The following is a 23,932-nucleotide window of genomic DNA, read 5'->3' on the forward strand; positions in this document are numbered from 1 at the left end:
GTATGACATGCAGATGAGTGCCGTCGATCTTAGAATCACCGCACACTTCACTCATTTGGGCAGTCACGGGGCCAAAGAAGAAGAAGGAGAAGAAGAAGAAGAAGAATGAAAAGAATGAAAAGAAGAAGAAGAAGAAGAATGAAAAGAATGATAAGAAGAAGAAGAAGAATGAAAAGAATGAGAAGAAGAAGAAGAAGAAGAATGAAAAGAATGAAAAGAAGAAGAAGAATGAAAAGAATGAAAAGAAGAATGAAAAGAAGAATGAAAATAAGAAGAAGAATGAAAAGAAGAATGAAAAGAATGAAAAGAAGAATGAAAATAAGAAGAAGAATGAAAAGAATGAAAAGAATGAAAAGAAGAATGAAAATAAGAAGAAGAATGAAAAGAAGAATGAAAAGAATGAAAAGAAGAATGAAAAGAAGAAGAAGAATGAAAAGAAGAATGAAAAGAATGAAAATAAGAATGAAAATAAGAAGAAGAATGAAAAGAAGAATGAAAATAAGAAGAAGAATGAAAGAAGAATGAAAAGAATGAAAAGAAGAATGAAAAGAATGAAAAGAAGAATGAAAAGAAGAAGAAGAATGAAAAGAATGAAAAGAAAAATGAAAATAAGAAGAAGAATGAAAAGAAGAATGAAAAGAATGAAAAGAAGAATGAAAAGAATGAAAAGAAGAATGAAAATAAGAAGAAGAATGAAAAGAAGAATGAAAAGAATGAAAAGAAAAATGAAAAGAAGAAGAAGAATGAAAAGAAGAATGAAAAGAATGAAAAGAAGAATGAAAAGAATGAAAAAAAGAATGAAAATAAGAAGAAGAATGAAAAGAAGAATGAAAAGAAGAATGAAAAGAAGAAGAAGAATGAAAAGAAAAATGAAAAGAATGAAAAGAAGAATGAAAAGAATGAAAAGAAGAATGAAAATAAGAAGAAGAATGAAAAGAAGAATGAAAAGAATGAAAAGAAGAATGAAAATAAGAAGAAGAATGAAAAGAAGAATGAAAAGAATGACAAGAAGAATGAAAAGAATGAAAAGAAGAATGAAAAGAATGACAAGAAGAATGAAAAGAAGAATGAAAATAAGAAGAAGAATGAAAAGAATGAAAAGAAGAATGAAAATAAGAAGAAGAATGAAAAGAAGAATGAAAAGAATGAAAAGAAGAATGAAAATAAGAAGAAGAAGAATGAAAATAAGAATAATTCCAGTAAAGCAAAAAGTGTTTCTGCAGAGTTCCTCTATTTCTGACAGTTCTCTGACAGTTCTTTCACATTTACAGCGATTGAAACATTGTATCTATTTGTTTCCTAATAAAAACATCTGTATCCTAAATGGAAACAAATACATACAATGTTTCAACCGCTGGAAATGTGAAGGAACTGTCAGACAGCTGTCAGAAATAGCGGAGCTCTCTGCAGGGACATTTTTGCCGGCTGTAGAAGGGATGAAAACGGCCGATCAGGAAAAATTCGATTTGACCATCCGAAGTCGGCAAAAATTCGGATTCGCCGCGAATCGAATTTTTCCTGAAATTCGAAACAAATTCCACTTCGCCTGATTCGATTCGCTCATCTCTAATAATAACGTACTATGCATTGTAGAATATTTCTCATGTTCTGTCATCTTATGGGGCCTCACCAAATGAGATAGGCTGTACATCATGGAGTTGCATTTTAGTCCAAAATATTCCATAATTTGGATACTCTGCAACTTTCAAACAGCATACATAACATACACATATCGTAATTTAATTGGTCCAAAAAAGTACAATTCTGTCAAGTGTAAAAACAAAATGTTATGATTGCGATTTTGATGGGATATGTTTGTGAACATCTAAGCCAGAATGTTTTTAGGCAAAAATCTTGCATCACAAACAAACAGCCATTGGGGATCACATGACACCAAACACAGCTCTATTAGTGATTAACAAATGGTTCTTGGCACGGTCCCCCCCCCTCCAGCCTGCTGTCCCTTCCTCCCCCCTCGCTCTCCTTTCATCATCCCCCCTCCCTTCCCCCTTGCAGATTCCTATGGTCCTGCACAAGCCTACATCAAAGGCTCTTCAGGATGGGAGGAAACACCCCCTGTGGTGCGGGTAGCACCTCTCCTCAGAAAAGTTGCCAAGGAGTCGGCCACCCCGCTGGGCCCGCACAGCACAGGCCGCCGGGTTGTCCCTGCATGTTCCCCGGTGGGAACAGCACGGGCACGAGGCTTCCCGCGATCTGCGCCCGCTGGAGACAATGGTCATGCTCCCTGAGCATGGCCCGAGTGAGCGGGGTGTGCCTTGTTGCCCCGGTGACCCGATGCTGGGCCGGCCATTGCCAGGGCAACTGGGAAGCGTCCTGCTCTGGCTTAAGAAGACTCGAGCAGGACCTAGTCCACTGTTGGTCCCCTGTACGTTGCCATGAGCAGCTGTTGTAAGGTCTGAGCTGAGGCCATACCTCCCCAGCTCCAAGAACCCACTGAGTACTCTGCTGATACCTGGGGGGCTAGAGGCACTTGCTATCCGTTGTGTGCGAGGGTACTCCTGCTTGCTACCTGCTGTGTGCCCAAGGATACTCCTGCCTAAACCGTGAGTGCCCCAATCCTCCTGTCTGAACACCCCCCCTCCTGGATCCCCTGAATTTCCCCTGCCTGGACTGTCCCATGGAACTCTCATACATTTTTTGCCTGGATTGCCCTATTGAACCTCCCTATTACTTTTGCCGGAGCTGCCTGCTTGGATTAATAGTTGCTTGGCCCATCGCTACACAAATTGCCCTATCATGGGCTGAATTACAATTGTTTTGAGCTACTCCCCTCTCCTCCCCCTTTTTGGGTCCCCGGATGCTAAATTCCTACCCTGATTGAGTGCTTTCCATATAACAATAAAACTTGGTGTGTTTAGCATCCTCCGTGTGTGTTCTGTCCTGCCTACGCTTCCGTCAGTTATCATGTCATTTACAAGCAATGTGTGTGGCATGAATGTACAATTGACAGTCACTGGAGATCAGTGTGGAGATGGCAACAATGGCAAGGTCATGAGGTCCAAGCTTCCAGAGCTTGTGCTTACCTTCCACAATGCGGAGTCTCTGCAGGGGATGCCCCGCCTGTGGTTGGCAGAAGAGGACGGTGGCTGTCCTCCTGTGAGGCTTTTTTGCCAAGCAGACCACCGCCTGGCACCCATCAGCTGTGGCTAGAACAAGTCAACAAAGACAACATTATTGCCAAACAAATTCAGAATGAATGTATCAAAACATTTTTCACAATACAAAAAGGAAAGTAAAGTTTTTAATAACAACTTGACTTACCAGAGATTCTGCGGGCCACTTTTTTAAAAAGTTGCGGGTTGCGCCGCTTAACATCGCTCCAGCTGTGCTGAATTTGTAGCACAGTAGTGCGATAATGGAATCTCTGCCACAGCCGATGTTTGATGTGGCGCACGATGGTCTGCTTGGCAAAATTCGAGCAGCCACGGTCATACTTGCGTAACAGCATAATCTGTGGATGACAAAAAAAGGTCAAGAATTTAAATGTGAGAGGTTTGTGTAATCAAACATACCAAATATCCCACACAAAGCAGGGGATAATTGTCCCAAAAGGAAAGCTAAAACATGAACTATATCTACATGTGTGTGTGTATACACATACATACATACATACAGTATAATTGTATTGTATTGTTATTTTCAATGCATTCTCACCTGAGCAATGCATAATTGTGGGCAGAATTGCAAAATTGTTGCTGCACTTCTAAATTGTGCTCAATGGTCTTTAAATATGCGTTGTGCTTTTGGGTGCCATTCATTGTTAATGGCACCCCAAGTGCTGTTAGCAAACATGCATTTTGCTGCACATTTTAGCATTTACCAAATATGCTAGGCACGCACCTAAATGAGCATTGAAAGAAAACACAACACTCCATGGGCACAAAAGTTCAATTTTTGCTTTGTTGGACATTTTATTGTTCATTGTGGTGTATTTTGTAATCAACATTTTTGGAGCTTTTTGGTCATCAGATATGTTTGTAAAATGTGGTTTGAAATTTGGATGTGCATGTTTGTCTTGTTTGAGCCTGTATTTTGGATTCTTTTGTATCAACATTTTTGTGTGTGTTCTGGCAACACATGCCAAATGCATGTCATTTTGGCTGGGACATTATTTGGTTAATTTTCACCACAAAGTTGAATGCAGATGTGCAGTTTGCCAAAGTATGCGTAAAAAATAACACCAAAAATTACAACCAAAATACACTTTCCACAAATGCAAAGACACATTCTTTGACCCAAAAAAAACGCCTTGTAAAATCACCTGTGGCCAAGTGTGCACTCAAGTGCCTAAGGCAACACAGGTTGTGTTGTATCCATCTCTGCATTGTGTTTGGCGTTGTTTTAGCACTTGTTTTATGACACAGTTTTTGATGTCTTTTTTCTGCCTTATTGTTTTCATTTTTGTTGCTCGGCAGATTTAAAACAGCAAAACGCAGACAACATGAAATACGTTCTTGTCTGCAGTGTTTCCATTTAAGTATTTTGACAAAAACATAACACTTTTGGAGTTCCAGAAAGGCTCTGACCTTTTCCAAAAAATCAAGCCATGTGAAAATGCACATGTGTAAACATGTCCCATAGGAAATCATCTTAAAGCGGAGCTCCATCCAAAAGGGGAAGTTCTGCTTTAAGGACTGCTCCCCGTTCCCCCTTAAGGATTGGCACCCTTGGGGAGTGGGTCCCCAAATTTGACAGGCACACTCTCCCACTTCTGGTACGATCGCCTAGATGTTTGGAAACGGAAGGTGTCCTCCCTGCTTTTTAAAAGTCAGCAGCTACAGTTTTTGTAGCTGATGACTGTTATTTTTTGATAGGTTGAGTGTAAATCCACTTTAAATGTACTGTACAGCATTTCTGACAAACGTGGCTCAAGATATGGTGTGGCCCTAGGGTCAATGTGTGTTTAGAATACTTCCCAAATGCACATACAAAAACACTCCATCCAAATGCATGTTCCATTTCTATAGCATGTTAAACAGAAGAAAAATGCACTTCCATAATGTTAACATGCCAAGTAAAAGTAGACAAAATACACATTTTTATTCTGGCTTCACATACATGCATTGTGGTCTAACACCGCACTCCTGGGCAAGTCACATGCAATTTGTGTGCGTTGCAATTTGAGACATACATTTTGCAAGGCTCAAATTGCACCGCATCCGGGCCAAAAAGGTGCAGGACCCTTTTTCAGGGTATGCACATGGGTGTGAATAGGCATGCCATCCAATTTGGCAAATCGCAATACGCTTTGTGGACCAATATTGGTGTGTTGTTAACTTCACCTAGAAAGCCGCAGCAGGTGGCATGAAGGGGTTGCGGTTGTGATGCGGTGCAGCGCTTGCACAGAAAACACTGCAAATTTCACATGGCATCTGTGTGACACCAGAATGTGCCAATATGTGGCTGACAAAGCACAGTGGTCAGTGCAGATTATTTTCATTCAATCTTTTCTTTCACTGGTTTAATTCAGGTGATCAATAATCACAATTATTAGAGATGAGCGAAGTATTCAAAAATTTGATTCGGCTGATTCGGCGAATTTCAGGAAGAAATTCGATTCGATGCGAATTTATTCGCTACGAAGATGACTTATAAAAAGGGTTTCTAGGCTTCAGAGAGCCTTTAAATTAGTGCAGAACACTGTACCTTTAATTTAAATGCCTTTGGAGATGAGGAAGGAGAAGGAGAAGGAGAAGGATGAGAAGAAGGAGAAGGAGAAGGATGAGAAGAAGGAGAAGGATGAGAAGAAGGAGAAGGATGAGAAGAAGGAGAAGGATGTGAAGAAGGAGAAGGAGAAGGATGAGAAGAAGGAGAAGGATGAGAAGATGGAGAAGGAGAAGGATGAGAAGAAGGAGAAGGAGAAGGATGAGAAGAAGGAGAAGGATGAGAAGAAGGAGAAGGAGAAGGATGAGAAGAAGGAGAAGGATGAGAAGAAGGATGAGAAGTAGGATGAGAAGAAGGAGAAGGATGAGAAGAAGGAGAAGGATGAGAAGAAGGAGAAGGATGAGAAGAAGGAGAAGGAGAAGGATGAGAAGAAGGAGAAGGAGAAGGATGAGAAGAAGGAGAAGGAGAAGGATGAGAAGAAGGAGAAGGATGAGAAGAAGGAGAAGGATGAGAAGAAGGAGAAGGATGAGAAGAAGGATGAGAAGAAGGAGAAGGATGAGAAGAAGGATGAGAAGAAGTAGAAGGATGAGAAGAAGGATGAGAAGAAGGAGAAGGATGAGAAGAAGGAGAAGGAGAAGGATGAGAAGAAGGAGAAGGATGAGAAGAAGGAGAAGGATGAGAAGAAGGATGAGAAGAAGGAGAAGGATGAGAAGAAGGATGAGAAGAAGGAGAAGGATGAGAAGGATGAGAAGAAGGAGAAGGATGAGAAGAAGGAGAAGGATGAGAAGAAGGATGAGAAGAAGGAGAAGGATGAGAAGAAGGATGAGAAGAAGGAGAAGGATGAGAAGAAGGAGAAGGATGAGAAGAAAGAGAAGGATGAGAAGAAGGAGAAGGATGAGAAGAAGGAGAAGGAGAAGGATGAGAAGAAGGAGAAGGAGAAGGATGAGAAGATGGAGAAGAAGAAGGATGAGAAGAAGGAGAAGGAGAAGGATGAGAAGAAGGAGAAGGAGAAGGATGAGAAGAAGGAGAAGGAGAAGGATGAGAAGAAGGAGAAGGATGAGAAGAAGGAGAAGGAGAAGGATGAGAAGAAGGAGAAGGATGAGAAGAAGGATGAGAAGAAGGATGAGAAGAAGGAGAAGGATGAGAAGAAGGATGAGAAGAAGGAGAAGGATGAGAAGAAGGATGAGAAGAAGGAGAAGGATGAGAAGAAGGAGAAGGAGAAGGATGAGAAGAAGGAGAAGGATGAGAAGAAGGAGAAGGATGAGAAGAAGGATGAGAAGAAGGATGAGAAGAAGGAGAAGGATGAGAAGAAGGACAGTTCTGTGACAGTTTCTGTCTATTTCTGACAGTTCTGGGACACTCACTCCATACAGCGGTTGAAACATTGTATCTATTTGTTTCCATAAATGACATTCTGCAGATACACTTAGAGGAACTCTGCAGATACACTTTTTGCCGGCTTGGAATTATTCTTATTTTCATCCTACTTCTTCTTCTTCTTCTTCTTCTTCTTCATCCTCATCCTCATCCTCTTCTTCTTCTTCTGAGGATGAGGATGAGGATGAAGAAGAAGAAGAAGTAGGATGAAAATAAGAATTCCAAACCGGCAAAAAGTGTATGTGCAGAGTTCCTCTATTTCTGACAGTTCTCTGACAGCTTCTTCACATGTACAGCGGTTGAAACATCTGTATCCTAAATGGAAACTAATAGATACAATGTTTCAACCGCTGTACATGTGAAGGAACTGTCAGAGAACTGTCAGAAATAGCGGAGCTCTCTGCAGGGACACTTTTGCCGGCTGATCGGGAAAAATTCGATTCGCGCACCCGAAGTAGGCAAATTTTCGGATTCAACGCAAATCGAATTTTTCCTGAAATTCGTATCGAATTCCGGTTCGCCTGGTTCGATTCGCTCATCTCTAACAATTATCTCCGGAGATCACATGCAGCCCCTCAACCATCTACACAGATCTCTGGAAATCTATACAGATCTCCTTGAAAAAAAATCTCCTCTCTTCTCCTTGGGAAAACAAATGTCCTCCACCTCATCAACAGGGGGACAGAGAAGACTTCTCCCTGAAAACTAGAATCAGATCTGTGCTTAATAACCATACACCAATATTGCAAATGCAGTGTACTGTCCAAGGCATTACACCAGGGGTCCTCAAACTTTTTAAACAGGGGGCCAGTTCACTGTCCCTCAGCCCGTTGAGGGCCGGACTAGAGTTTAAAAACAAAACTATGGTCATCTCCTGTACTGTGTCCGCATTTGTTCAGAGACTGCAGACATACAACGGCGGTGGGAATACTGGGCCGGCCACTCTATAAGACGCATAGACATTTCCCCCCAAGTGTGTCTTATGGAGCGAAATAGTGCCCCATCATTGGTGTCAGTGGGAGGAATAGTGCCCCATCATTGGTGTCAGTGGGAGGAATAGTGCCCCATCATTGGTGTCAGTGGGAGGAATAGTGCCCCATCAATGGTGTCAGTGGGAGGAATAGTGCCCCATCATTGGTGTCAGTGGGAGGAATAGTGCCCCATCGTTGGTGTCAGTGGGAGGAATAGTGCCCCATCGTTGGTATCAGTGGGAGGAATAGTGCCCCATCATTGGTGTCAGTGGGAGGAATAGTGCCCCATCGTTGGTATCAGTGGGAGGAATAGTGCCCCATCATTGGTGTCAGTGGGAGGAATAGTGCCCCATCGTTGGTATCAGTGGGAGGAATTGTGCCCCATCATTGGTGTCAGTGGGAGGAATAGTGTCCCATCGTTGGTATCAGTGGGAGGAATAGTGCCCCATAATTGGTGTCAGTGGGAGGAATAGTGACCCATCATTGGTGTCAGTGGGAGGAATAGTGCCCCATCATTGGTGTCAGTGGGAGGAATAGTGACCCATCATTGGTGTCAGTGGGAGGAATAGTGCCCCATCATTGGTGTCAGTGGGAGGAATAGTGCCCCATCATTGGTGTCAGTGGGAGGAATAGTGCCCCATCATTGGTGTCAGTGGGAGGAATAGTGCCCCATCATTGGTGTCAGTGGGAGGAATAGTGCCCCATCGTTGGTGTCAGTGGGAGGAATAGTGCCCCATCATTGGTGTCAGTGGGAGGAATAGTGCCCCATCGTTGGTATCAGTGGGAGGAATAGTGCCCCATCATTGGTGTCAGTGGGAGGAATAGTGCCCCATCGTTGGTATCAGTGGGAGGAATTGTGCCCCATCATTGGTGTCAGTGGGAGGAATAGTGTCCCATCGTTGGTATCAGTGGGAGGAATAGTGCCCCATAATTGGTGTCAGTGGGAGGAATAGTGCCCCACAATTGGTGTCAGTGGGAGGAATAGTGCCCCACAATTGGTGTCAGTGGGAAGAATAGTGCCCCATCATTGGTGTCAGTGGGAGGAATAGTGCCCCATCATTGGTGTCAGTGGGAGGAATAGTGCCCCATCATTGGTGTCAGTGGGAGGAATAGTGCCCCATCATTGGTGTCAGTGGGAGGAATAGTGCCTCATCATTGGTATCAGTGGGAGGAATAGTGCCCCATCATTGGTGTCAGTGGGAGGAATAGTGCCCCATCATTGGTGTCAGTGGGAGGAATAGTGCCCCATCATTGGTGTCAGTGGGAGGAATAGTGCCCCATCATTGGTGTCAGTGGGAGGAATAGTGCCCCACAATTGGTGTCAGTGGGAAGAATAGTGCCCCATCATTGGTGTCAGTGGGAGGAATAGTGCCCCATCATTGGTGTCAGTGGGAGGAATAGTGCCCCATCATTGGTGTCAGTGGGAGGAATAGTGCCCCATCATTGGTGTCAGTGGGAGGAATAGTGCCCCATCATTGGTGTCAGTGGGAAGAATAGTGCCCCATCATTGGTGTCAGTGGGAGGAATAGTGCCCCACAATTGGTGTCAGTGGGAAGAATAGTGCCCCATCATTGGTGTCAGAGGGGGGAGGAATAGTGCCCCATCGCTGGTGTCAGTGGGGGGAGGAATAGTGTCCCATCGCTGGTGTCAGTGGGGGGAGGAATAGTGTCCCATCGCTGGTCTCAGTGGGAGGAAAAGTGCCCCATCATTGGTGTCAGAGGGGGGAGGAATAGTGCCCCATCGCTGGTGTCAGTGGGGGGAGGAATAGTGCCCCATCGCTGGTTTCAGTGGGGGGAGGAATAGTGTCCCATCGCTGGTGTCAGTGGGGGGAGGAATAGTGCCCCATCGCTGGTTTCAGTGGGGGGAGGAATAGTGCCCCATCGTTGGTATCAGTGGGAGGAATAGTGCCCCATCGTTGGTGTCAGTGGGAGGAATAGTGCCCCATCGCTGGTGTCAGTTGGGGGAGGAATAGTGTCCCATCGCTGGTGTCAGTGGGGGGAGGAATAGTGTCCCATCGCTGGTGTCAGTGGGGGGAGGAATAGTGTCCCATCGCTGGTGTCAGTGGGGGGAGGAATAGTGTCCCATCGCTGGTGTCAGAGGGGGGAGGAATAGTGTCCCATCGCTGGTGTCAGTGGGGGGAGGAATAGTGTCCCATCGCTGGTGTCAGTGGGGGGAGGAATAGTGTCCCATCGCTGGTCTCAGTGGGAGGAATAGTGCCCCATCATTGGTGTCAGAGGGGGGAGGAATAGTGTCCCATCACTGGTGTCAGTGGGGGGAGGAATAGTGCCCCATCATTGGTGTCAGAGGGGGGAGGAATAGTGTCCCATCGCTGGTGTCAGTGGGGGGAGGAATAGTGCCCCATCATTGGTGTCAGTGGGAGGAATAGTGTCCCATCGCTGGTCTCAGTGGGAGGAATAGTGCCCCATCATTGGTGTCAGAGGGGGGAGGAATAGTGTCCCATCGCTGGTGTCAGTGGGGGGAGGAATAGTGTCCCATCGCTGGTGTCAGTGGGGGGAGGAATAGTGTCCCATCGCTGGTGTCAGTGGGGGGAGGAATAGTGTCCCATCGCTGGTGTCAGTGGGGGGAGGAATAGTGTCCCATCACTGGTGTCAGTGGGGGGAGGAATAGTGTCCCATCACTGGTGTCAGTGGGGGGAGGAATAGTGCCCCATCGCTGGTGTCAGTGGGGGGAGGAATAGTGTCCCATCGCTGGTGTCAGTGGGGGGAGGAATAGTGTCCCATCGCTGGTGTCAGTGGGGGGAGGAATAGTGCCCCATCGCTGGTTTCAGTGGGGGGAGGAATAGTGTCCCATCGCTGGTGTCAGTGGGGGGAGGAATAGTGTCCCATCGCTGGTGTCAGTGGGGGGAGGAATAGTGTCCCATCACTGGTGTCAGTGGGGGGAGGAATAGTGTCCCATCACTGGTGTCAGTGGGGGGAGGAATAGTGCCCCATCGCTGGTGTCAGTGGGGGGAGGAATAGTGCCCCATCGCTGGTGTCAGTGGGGGGAGGAATAGTGCCCCATTGTTGGTGTCAGTGGGGGGAGGAATAGTGCACCATCGCTGGTGTCAGTGGGGGGAGGAATAGTGCCCCATTGTTGGTGTCAGTGGGGGGAGGAATAGTGCACCATCGCTGGTGTCAGTGGGGGGAGGAATAGTGCCCCATCGCTGGTGTCAGTGGGGGGAGGAATAGTGCCCCATCGCTGGTGTCAGTGGGGGGAGGAATAGTGCACCATCGCTGGTGTCAGTGGGGGGAGGAATAGTGCCCCATCGCTGGTGTCAGTGGGGGGAGGAATAGTGCCCCATCGTTGGTGTCAGTGGGGGGAGGAATAGTGCCCCATCGTTGGTGTCAGTGGGGGGAGGAATAGTGCCTCATCATTATCAGTGACACCAATGATGGGGCACTATTCCTCCCACTGACAGCAATGACACTTAACTAGCCGCCCCTTTTCCAGCATACCTGGTTGCAGAAGTACCATCTGCATGGCACACTTACCGGGAGGTCAGCTGTCCTCTTTCCTTCACTCCGGCCTTTCTCTCCCTTGATTTTTGCGGGTCCGCTCGGCTCCGCCTCCTCGCCGGTGATTGGCCACCTGTGTGCCTTTCCTGAGCTACAGTACTGGTGCCCAATCACCGGTGAGGAGGCGGAGCTGAGCGGCAGCGCGAACACCGAGTGAGGGAGCGGCTGGAGTGAAGGAGCAGCGCATCCTGGACTGGATTGTCATGGGACTGGGACCGGAGCCAGGTAAGAGACAGCAGCCCCCTGCCCACCCCTGTACTTGGTGTCCCCTGCCGTCGGGCCGGATGAGTGTGCTTGGCGGGCCTCTTGTGGCCCGCGGGCCGTAGTTTGAGGACCCCTGCATTACATACTAATGCATTGCACTCTAAAAATGTCAAATGCGTTATTGTGCACAATGTAATACCATGTACACCAACACATTGCACACTGTAATACCATGTACACCAACACATTGCACACTGTAATACCATGTACACCAACACATTGCACACTGTAATACCATGTACACCAACACATTGCACACTGTAATACCGTGTACACCAACGCATTGCACACTGTAATACCATGTACACCAACACATTGCACACTGTAATACCATGTACACCAACACATTGCACTCTGTAATACCATGTACACCAACACATTGCACACTGTAATACCATGTACACCAACACATTGCACACTGTAATACCATGTACACCAACACATTGCACACTGTAATACCATGTACACCAACACATTGCACACTGTAATACCATGTACACCAACACATTGCACACTGTAATACCATGTACACCAACACATTGCACACTGTAATACCATGTACACCAACACATTGCACACTGTAATACCATGTACACCAACACATTGCACACTGTAATACCATGTACACCAACACATTGCACACTGTAATACCATGTACACCAACACATTGCACACTGTAATACCATGTACACCAACACATTGCACACTGTAATACCATGTACACCAACACATTGCACACTGTAATACCATGTACACCAACACATTGCACACTGTAATACCATGTACACCAACACATTGCACACTGTAATACCATGTACACCAACACATTGCACACTGTAATACCATGTACACCAACACATTGCACACTGTAATACCATGTACACCAACACATTGCACACTGTAATACCATGTACACCAACACATTGCACACTGTAATACCATGTACACCAACACATTGCACACTGTAATACCATGTACACCAACACATTGCACACTGTAATTCCATGTACACCAACACATTGCACACTGTAATTCCATGTACACCAACACATTGCACACTGTAATACCGTGTACACCAACACATTGCACACTGTAATACCATGTACACCAACACATTGCACACTGTAATACCATGTACACCAACACATTGCACACTGCAATACCGTGTACACCAACACATTGCACACTGTAATACCGTGTACACCAACACATTGCACACTGTAATACCGTGTACACCAACACATTGCACACTGTAATACCGTGTACACCAACACATTGCACACTGTAATACCATGTACACCAACACATTGCACACTGTAATACCATGTACACCAACACATTGCACACTGTAATACCATGTACACCAACACATTGCACACTGTAATACCATGTACACCAACACATTGTGGACTGTAATACCGTGTACACCAACACATTGCACACTGTAATCCCACGTACACCAACACATTGCACACTGTAATCCCACGTACACCAACACATTGCACACTGTAATACCGTGTACACCAACACATTGCACACTGTAATACCATGTACACCAACACATTGCACACTGTAATCCCACGTACACCAACACATTGCACACTGTAATCCCACGTACACCAACACATTGCACACTGTAATACCACGTACACCAACACATTGCACACTGTAATACCACGTACACCAACACATTGCACACTGTAATACCACGTACACCAACACATTGCACACTGTAATACCATGTACACCAACACATTGTGGACTGTAATACCGTGTACACCAACACATTGCACACTGTAATACCGTGTACACCAACACATTGCACACTGTAATACCATGTACACCAACACATTGCACACTGTAATACCGTGTACACCAACACATTGCACACTGTAATACCACGTACACCAACACATTGCACACTGTAATACCGTGTACACCAACACATTGCACACTGTAATACCGTGTACACCAACACATTGCACACTGTAATACCATGTACACCAACACATTGCACACTGTAATACCATGTACACCAACACATTGCACACTGTAATACCACGTACACCAACACATTGTGGACTGTAATACCGTGTACACCAACACATTGCACACTGTAATACCATGTACACCAACACATTGCACACTGTAATACCATGTACACCAACACATTGCACACTGTAATACCACGTACACCAACACATTGCACACTGTAATTCCGTGTACACCAACACATTGCACACTGTAATACCGTGTACACCAACACATTGCACACTGTAATACCATGTACACCAACACATTGCACACTGTAATACCATGTACACCAACACATTGCACACTGTAATCCCACGTACACCAACACATTGCACACTGTAATCCCACGTACACCAACACATTGCACACTGTAATCCCACGTACACCAACACATTGCACACTGTAATACCACGTACACCAACACATTGCACACTGTAATACCACGTACACCAACACATTGCACACTGTAATACCACGTACACCAACACATTGCACACTGTAATACCACGTACACCAACACATTGCACACTGTAATACCGTGTACACCAACACATTGCACACTGTAATACCATGTACACCAACACATTGTACACTGTAATACCATGTACACCAACACATTGCACACTGTAATACCGTGTACACCAACACATTGCACACTGTAATACCACGTACACCAACACATTGCACACTGTAATACCACGTACACCAACACATTGCACACTGTAATACCACGTACACCAACACATTGCACACTGTAATACCACGTACACCAACACATTGCACACTGTAATACCACGTACACCAACACATTGCACACTGTAATACCACGTACACCAACACATTGCACACTGTAATACCACGTACACCAACACATTGCACACTGTAATACCACGTACACCAACACATTGCACACTGTAATACCACGTACACCAACACATTGCACACTGTAATACCACGTACACCAACACATTGCACACTGTAATACCACGTACACCAACACATTGCACACTGTAATACCACGTACACCAACACATTGCACACTGTAATACCACGTACACCAACACATTGCACACTGTAATCCCACGTACACCAACACATTGCACACTGTAATCCCACGTACACCAACACATTGCACACTGTAATACCACGTACACCAACACATTGCACACTGTAATACCACGTACACCAACACATTGCACACTGTAATACCACGTACACCAACACATTGCACACTGTAATCCCACGTACACCAACACATTGCACACTGTAATCCCACGTACACCAACACATTGCACACTGTAATACCACGTACACCAACACATTGCACACTGTAATACCACGTACACCAACACATTGCACACTGTAATACCATGTACACCAACACATTGTGGACTGTAATACCGTGTACACCAACACATTGCACACTGTAATACCATGTACACCAACACATTGCACACTGTAATACCATGTACACCAACACATTGCACACTGTAATACCACGTACACCAGCACATTGCACACTGTAATTCCGTGTACACCAACACATTGCACACTGTAATACCGTGTACACCAACACATTGCACACTGTAATACCATGTACACCAACACATTGCACACTGTAATACCATGTACACCAACACATTGCACACTGTAATACCACGTACACCAACACATTGCACACTGTAATCCCACGTACACCAACACATTGCACACTGTAATCCCACGTACACCAACACATTGCACACTGTAATACCACGTACACCAACACATTGCACACTGTAATACCACGTACACCAACACATTGCACACTGTAATACCACGTACACCAACACATTGCACACTGTAATACCACGTACACCAACACATTGCACACTGTAATACCGTGTACACCAACACATTGCACACTGTAATACCATGTACACCAACACATTGCACACTGTAATACCATGTACACCAACACATTGCACACTGTAATACCGTGTACACCAACACATTGCACACTGTAATACCACGTACACCAACACATTGCACACTGTAATACCACGTACACCAACACATTGCACACTGTAATACCACGTACACCAACACATTGCACACTGTAATACCACGTACACCAACACATTGCACACTGTAATACCACGTACACCAACACATTGCACACTGTAATACCACGTACACCAACACATTGCACACTGTAATACCACGTACACCAACACATTGCACACTGTAATACCACGTACACCAACACATTGCACACTGTAATACCACGTACACCAACACATTGCACACTGTAATACCGTGTACACCAACACATTGCACACTGTAATACCACGTACACCAACACATTGCACACTGTAATACCGTGTACACCAACACATTGCACACTGTAATACCATGTACACCAACACATTGCACACTGTAATACCATGTACACCAACACATTGCACACTGTAATCCCACGTACACCAACACATTGCACACTGTAATCCCACGTACACCAACACATTGCACACTGTAATACCACGTACACCAACACATTGCACACTGTAATACCATGTACACCAACACATTGTGGACTGTAATACCACGTACACCAACACATTGCACACTGTAATACCACGTACACCAACACATTGCACACTGTAATATCATGTACACCAACACATTGCACACTGTAATACCATGTACACCAACACATTGCACACTGTAATACCATGTACACCAACACATTGCACACTGTAATACCATGTACACCAACACATTGCACATTGTAATACCACGTACACCAACACATTGCACACTGTAATACCACGTACACCAACACATTGCACACTGTAATACCGTGTACACCAACACATTGCACACTGTAATACCGTGTACACCAACACATTGCACACTGTAATACCACGTACACCAACACATTGCACACTGTAATACCACGTACACCAACACATTGCACACTGTAATACCACGTACACCAACACATTGCACACTGTAATACCACGTACACCAACACATTGCACACTGTAATACCACGTACACCAACACATTGCACACTGTAATACCATGTACACCAACACATTGCACACTGTAATACCACGTACACCAACACATTGCACACTGTAATACCACGTACACCAACACATTGCACACTGTAATACCACGTACACCAACACATTGCACACTGTAATACCACGTACACCAACACATTGCACACTGTAATACCACGTACACCAACACATTGCACACTGTAATACCACGTACACCAACACATTGCACACTGTAATACCGTTTACACCAACACATTGCACACTGTAATACCATGTACACCAACACATTGCACACTGTAATACCATGTACACCAACACATTGCACACTGTAATACCATGTACACCAACACATTGCGGACTGTAATACCATGTACACCAACACATTGCACACTGTAATACCATGTACACCAACACATTGCACACTGTAATACCATGTACACCAACACATTGCACACTGTAATGCCATGTACACCAACACATTGCACACTGTAATACCATGTACACCAACACATTGCACACTGTAATACCATGTACACCAACACATTGCACACTGTAATACCATGTACACCAACACATTGCACACTGTAATACCGTGTACACCAACACATTGCACACTGTAATACCGTGTACACCAACACATTGCACACTGTAATACCGTGTACACCAACACATTGCACACTGTAATACCGTGTACACCAACACATTGCACACTGTAATACCGTGTACACCAACACATTGCACACTGTAATACCATGTACACCAACACATTGCACACTGTAATACCACGTACACCAACACATTGCACACTGTAATACCACGTACACCAACACATTGCACACTGTAATACCACGTACACCAACACATTGCACACTGTAATACCACGTACACCAACACATTGCACACTGTAATACCACGTACACCAACACATTGCACACTGTAATACCACGTACACCAACACATTGCACACTGTAATACCACGTACACCAACACATTGCACACTGTAATACCACGTACACCAACACATTGCACACTGTAATACCACGTACACCAACACATTGCACACTGTAATACCGTGTACACCAACACATTGCACACTGTAATACCGTGTACACCAACACATTGCACACTGTAATACCACGTACACCAACACATTGCACACTGTAATACCATGTACACCAACACATTGCGGACTGTAATACCATGTACACCAACACATTGCGGACTGTAATACCATGTACACCAACACATTGCACACTGTAATACCATGTACACCAACACATTGCACACTGTAATACCATGTACACCAACACATTGCGGACTGTAATACCGTGTACACCAACACATTGCGGACTGTAATACCGTGTACACCAACACATTGCACACTGTAATACCACGTACACCAACACATTGCACACTGTAATACCGTGTACACCAACACATTGCACACTGTAATACCGTGTACACCAACACATTGCACACTGTAATACCGTGTACACCAACACATTGCACACTGTAATACCATGTACACCAACACATTGCACACTGTAATACCATGTACACCAACACATTGCACACTGTAATACCATGTACACCAACACATTGCGGACTGTAATACCGTGTACACCAACACATTGCACACTGTAATACCGTGTACACCAACACATTGCACACTGTAATACCATGTACACCAACACATTGCACACTGTAATACCGTGTACACCAACACATTGCACACTGTAATACCGTGTACACCAACACATTGCACACTGTAATACCATGTACACCAACACATTGCACACTGTAATACCATGTACACCAACACATTGCGGACTGTAATACCATGTACACCAACACATTGCACACTGTAATACCATGTACACCAACACATTGCACACTGTAATACCATGTACACCAACACATTGCACACTGTAATACCATGTACACCAACACATTGCACACTGTAATACCATGTACACCAACACATTGCACACTGTAATACCGTGTACACCAACACATTGCACACTGTAATACCATGTACACCAACACATTGCACACTGTAATACCATGTACACCAACACATTGCACACTGTAATGCATTATACGCAGTATACATGTACATATCTGCAAAGATTATAAATGAAGATCTAGCTGGTTAACTAGTTTTCAACCGCAGATAGCTGAATGACGGCTACACTGCGTCCGGCCAGTTCTGGGAGGGCATCATATGACGTCCTCCCAGAACACGCTCTCCTGTCCTTAGGACAAAGCTGATCACGTGATGTGTTAAAAGGCCAATCACAGCAGCTTTTTACCATGTGATCAGCCATGTCCAATGACACGCTGATCCCCGGGAAATGCACTTGCCGGTTCTCGACTACACTTTCCTCACGCTGTCAGAATGTGGAGAAAGTACTGTTGAGAACCAGCAGTTATCAGAGCGGGGGTCGGCACAAATCATTAGGGCACTGATGATCGGTGCCCAGCAGTGCCCCCCACCAGTTCCACCCACCTGTGCCCATCAGTGCAGTTCAGCAATGCGGCCTATCAGTGCTGACTATCATGACCCATCATCAGTGCCGCCTACCCGTGCCGCCTCATTAGTGCTATCAGTGCCGCCTCATCAACGCACATCAGTGAAGGTGAAAAATTCCCTGTTTGCAAAATTTTAGACTAGAAACCAATAAACTGTTTTGTGTAAATTTTTCCTCTTTTTTTGCTTAAAGAGCAAAAAGTAAAACACCCAGCGGCAAGTAAATTCCACCCAAAGAAAGGTCTATTTGTGAGAAAAAAAGAACAAAAATGTCCTATGGGTACAATGTTGCATGACCGCGCAATTGTCAAAGTGCGACAGTACAGAAAGCGGAAATTTGGCCTTGTAAGGAATGGGATATTAGTGCCTGGTAGGCAAGTGGTTAATATCAGTGAGCCATCAATACCCCGGAGCAATGTACAGATAACCCGGAAGTAGCATGTGTACTAAGGGACATTCTGCTAGGCCCCACCCACAATCCTGCAATTACCCATCTGTTATGACCACACTTACTATGCAAATGAGGATCATCTCCTCGGTGGAGAACTGCGATCTCGCCATGTCCAAATGCAAATGAAATAAAAGACAGATTACAACACCACAAACCTCCAACCACTCTCATCCACAACCACTTCCGGGTGCGTGCGCACGTGATGACGCATTTCCGGAAAGACAGCTGCTCGTGCGCCTTGCTGACTGCCGCTTTTAGCGTTTTATTTGTGCGCGATCGCCTATTTCTATGTGCATATGCTGCATATTAGCTTTCACAAATTTATGTTTTTCATTCCATTTGTTAGTTATCATTGGATATTAGATATTTGTTGCCAAAGGCCCAAAATCAACATCCAGCGGGTCCTAGTTTATGACAGTTACTGGAATTTGAGAACACCAATAGCGCACTGCACATTGAACACGTCCTATTCATTGGTACCTAACATGATCTTGGGGTGCAATAGGGTTTGTTTTTAAATGATCAGTTGGGACATACTTACATATGTGCGCTGTTACACGCTACATTTGAGCAGCTTATAGAGGTATACAATGTAAATGTTAGCGATGTTAATATATTGAACATGAAATGACCACCAAAAAAAAAAAATGTTCAAGCATTTAATTGATCAAAGAAATCTTCATTTATTTGGACAACAGCAACAAGTAGATACAGTCAATTTCTTTGTGTGTCACCCAAAAACATTGCAGGATTGATGTTGCTAAACTAAAACGCTGCTGCTCATAAGAGCTTACAAATCTAAAGATGCTTCTAATGAACTGTGCTTTCAGCGGTTATAGCAGGAAACAAAGGGCAAGATGAATCAAGCAACATTTACATACACAATCACTTAGTATGAATATCTATTCACAAAACAGGCTACAGATCAAAATATCAATAGAACAAGACAGATGGGAAAAAAATGAACCCCTCCCACCTCTACAAATCCCCTACACATACATTTCTCAGCAGGGTTGTCAGAAAAATGCATTGGAGTCTAAATAAGCAAGCAAAATTAAAACCAGAAAATATTAAAAAAAAAACGATTGACATGTGTGAGGCTTTCAATGCAAAGAGAAAAAGCACAATCATTGTACAATAACACACTTTACAAGGCCAAAAAAATGCCAACATTTCCAGCCCACTTCCAAACACAGCCTGAGTGGTGTCTGGGGCAATTCAGCACAAAATCCCCCCCCCCCCCCAAACACAGCCTGAGTGGTGTCTGGGGCAATTCAGCACAAAATCTCTTCTTCCCCCAAACCACTACAAGCAAGGACTTAGTCACAAACCCCCCGGCCTAGTAACAGGCCAAATCACTCCCTACTGCACGTCTTTATATAAGCTAGGGTGCATTTGGAGCACGCCAAACAAGGCCCCACCCCCAATGAAGCCACACCCACCACTGTCAGAGAAAGTGTTTGCACCTGATGAATCCTCTTCCCTCTTGCGTTAACCCTTAGTATACAGGCCCCACCCCCAATGAAGCCACACCCACCACTGTCAGAGAAAATGTTTGCACCTGATGAATCCTCTTCCCACCTGCGGTAACTCTTGGTATACAGGCCCCACCCCCAATGAAGCCACACCCACCACTGTCAGAGAAAGTGTTTGCACCTGAATAATCCTCCTCCCACCTGCGTTAACTCTTGGTATACAGGCCCCACCCCCAATGAAGGCCACACCCACCACTGTCAGAGAAAGTGTTTGCACCTGATGAATACCCTTCCCACCTGCATTAACCCTTGGTATACAGGCCCCACAAATCAGAGTCGGAAAGAAAGCCACAGCGATGTGTACCTGTGCAGCATACAACAGAACATTGAGCAGGGATGTGAAAGGGAACCCCAATTGGAACCTTTATTGCTACTATGGTCACAATTCCCTCCAGATTCTCGCATGAGGTAAGACAGTCACATGACCACATCTTGTATGCAATACTTAAAATGACAAATCGATTTGACTAGTATGGTGAATTTCCCATCAATTGGCAAAACACTCCAGAAATCAAACATCACCAAACATTACACTCTGGGCAAAGCTGATTTACAAATCCTGCGACTTCCAGTAAAGTTGACCATTTCAATGCAATTTTCAAGACATCTGACACAGATCTCTATGCAAATTGCCACTAAAGTAGAACATGTACTACTATAGAAATCAGTGTTTGAAACGCACCCATGTGGTCGCTCTAATAGCAGACAATAGGGTGCGACTTTGCAGACGATTTACAACTTGCATGTTGTGCAAATCACATGCCAAGTCCCACTCAATGAGCACGCTATTGGAGCGTTCATATTGTTGTGGTTCAAACTTGATTGGAGCCGCAAGTAATAATAGAGTAATGAATACACTACTTTTCATGCAATTTGCTGAGAGATCGGTGTTGGATGTCTTGCAAATTGCACTGGAAATCACCATGTACCCCGACTTTGAAATCATGTGACTTCACTGTAAGTCACATGATGTGACCGTCATGTAAATAACACCACTTAGAAATCTGCTTTAATGTGACCGGGTAGCCCCCAGTAACATTGTTTGAGATTGCCATGCAATTGGCATGACAGGCGACTTGCAAATTGTAGACCAAGTCGCACCCTATTGGCCACTGTAGGCTCCATTCACATCCAATTGGATTGTGAACTCGTGCAACTTCACTGTAAGTTGGGCAATTGCCGCATCGGATTAGATGTGACAGTGGTGTTGGCCCCCAGTAACATTGGGTGCAATTTGCCATGCAAAGGGCAAGTTGCTGGCCATGCCAATCACATGACAAGTCGCATCCAGGGTGTGCAATTTCAGGTGCGATTTGTGCATTGACATCGTACCTGATATTGGATATAATAAATGTGAATGTGAGTGTATTAACGTACGCCATTTGTTTGTTGAACTTACAATTTCAAAGGGGCCATTTAGTAGCAATTTCACATCTAGACTGCAATAGAAATCGCAATGCTACACACAATTGAAATCACAACTAGTTTGAAATTTTCTAGAAAATGGTAAAATTGGCAACCTTTTAGCGCAATTTTCAATTGCATATAGTGTGAGCGAAGCAGGAAAATCAACAAAGGAAATAAATCTTTGAAGGCGTGCGGTACCTGCCTGCTGGGATAAGGGTCTGCTATGCATTTGGGGGAAATTCCACGCCAGTATTTGTAACAATTTTGACGTGGGGATTCCCCACCCAAGCCTTTTCTCTCTCTCTATCACTCTTCAGTATATATCTCTCGCTCACTCTTCTTTGTCTCACTGGCTCGCTCTTCTCTCTTACTCTTCTGTATGTATCTCTCGCTCACTCTTCTTTATCTCCCTTGCTTGCTCTTCTCTCTCACTCACTTTTCTGTATGTATCTCTCGCTCACTCTTCTTTGTCTCACTGGCTCGCTCTTCTCTCTCGCTCACTCTTCTGTATGTCTCTCTTTATCACTCTTCAGTATGTATCTCTCGCTCACTCTTCTTCGTCTCACTGGCTTGCTCTTCTCTCTCACTCACCCTTCTGTATGTATCTCTCGCTCACTCTTCTTTGTCTCACTGGCTCGCTCTTCTCTCTCACTCACTCTTCTGTATGTCTCTCTTTATCACTCTTCAGTATGTATCTCTCGCTCACTCTTCTCTCTCACTCACCCTTCTGTATGTATCTCTCGCTCACTCTTCTTTGTCTCACTGGCTTGCTCTTCTCTCTCTCTCTCTCAGCTCTTTGCTTGACAAATCCTTCACAAAAGGGGGTGGAGTATAAACCATCATTATCAAATCTATTAGTAGTCCAGGCCCTTATCTCATCCCATTGTATGACATTCACATAAGCTGCAGCTTTGAAGGTGTTTGAACAGACAAGGCCTCATTCTAATTCACATTCTAGGGATCATTTAGACAGAAAGCAGAGATGCTGCCACCAGCACATGTATGTTAGGGTAGTCACACGGAGATCATGCAAATTCATTGCCATGGTTGGGATTCAAACTGACAACCCTAGCGTTGTGAGGCAGCAGTGCTAACCACTAATCCACAGAGCTGTTGAACACTAATCCTGCCTGTATTTCTGTGCTGTGAATCAATCCTAAATCCCTGGGCAAG

The sequence above is a fragment of the Staurois parvus genome, unplaced genomic scaffold, assembly GCF_062004578.1.
Source record: "Staurois parvus isolate SC_StPar_1 unplaced genomic scaffold, SC_StPar_1.0 ptg000494l, whole genome shotgun sequence".
Lineage (NCBI taxonomy): Eukaryota > Metazoa > Chordata > Amphibia > Anura > Ranidae > Staurois > Staurois parvus.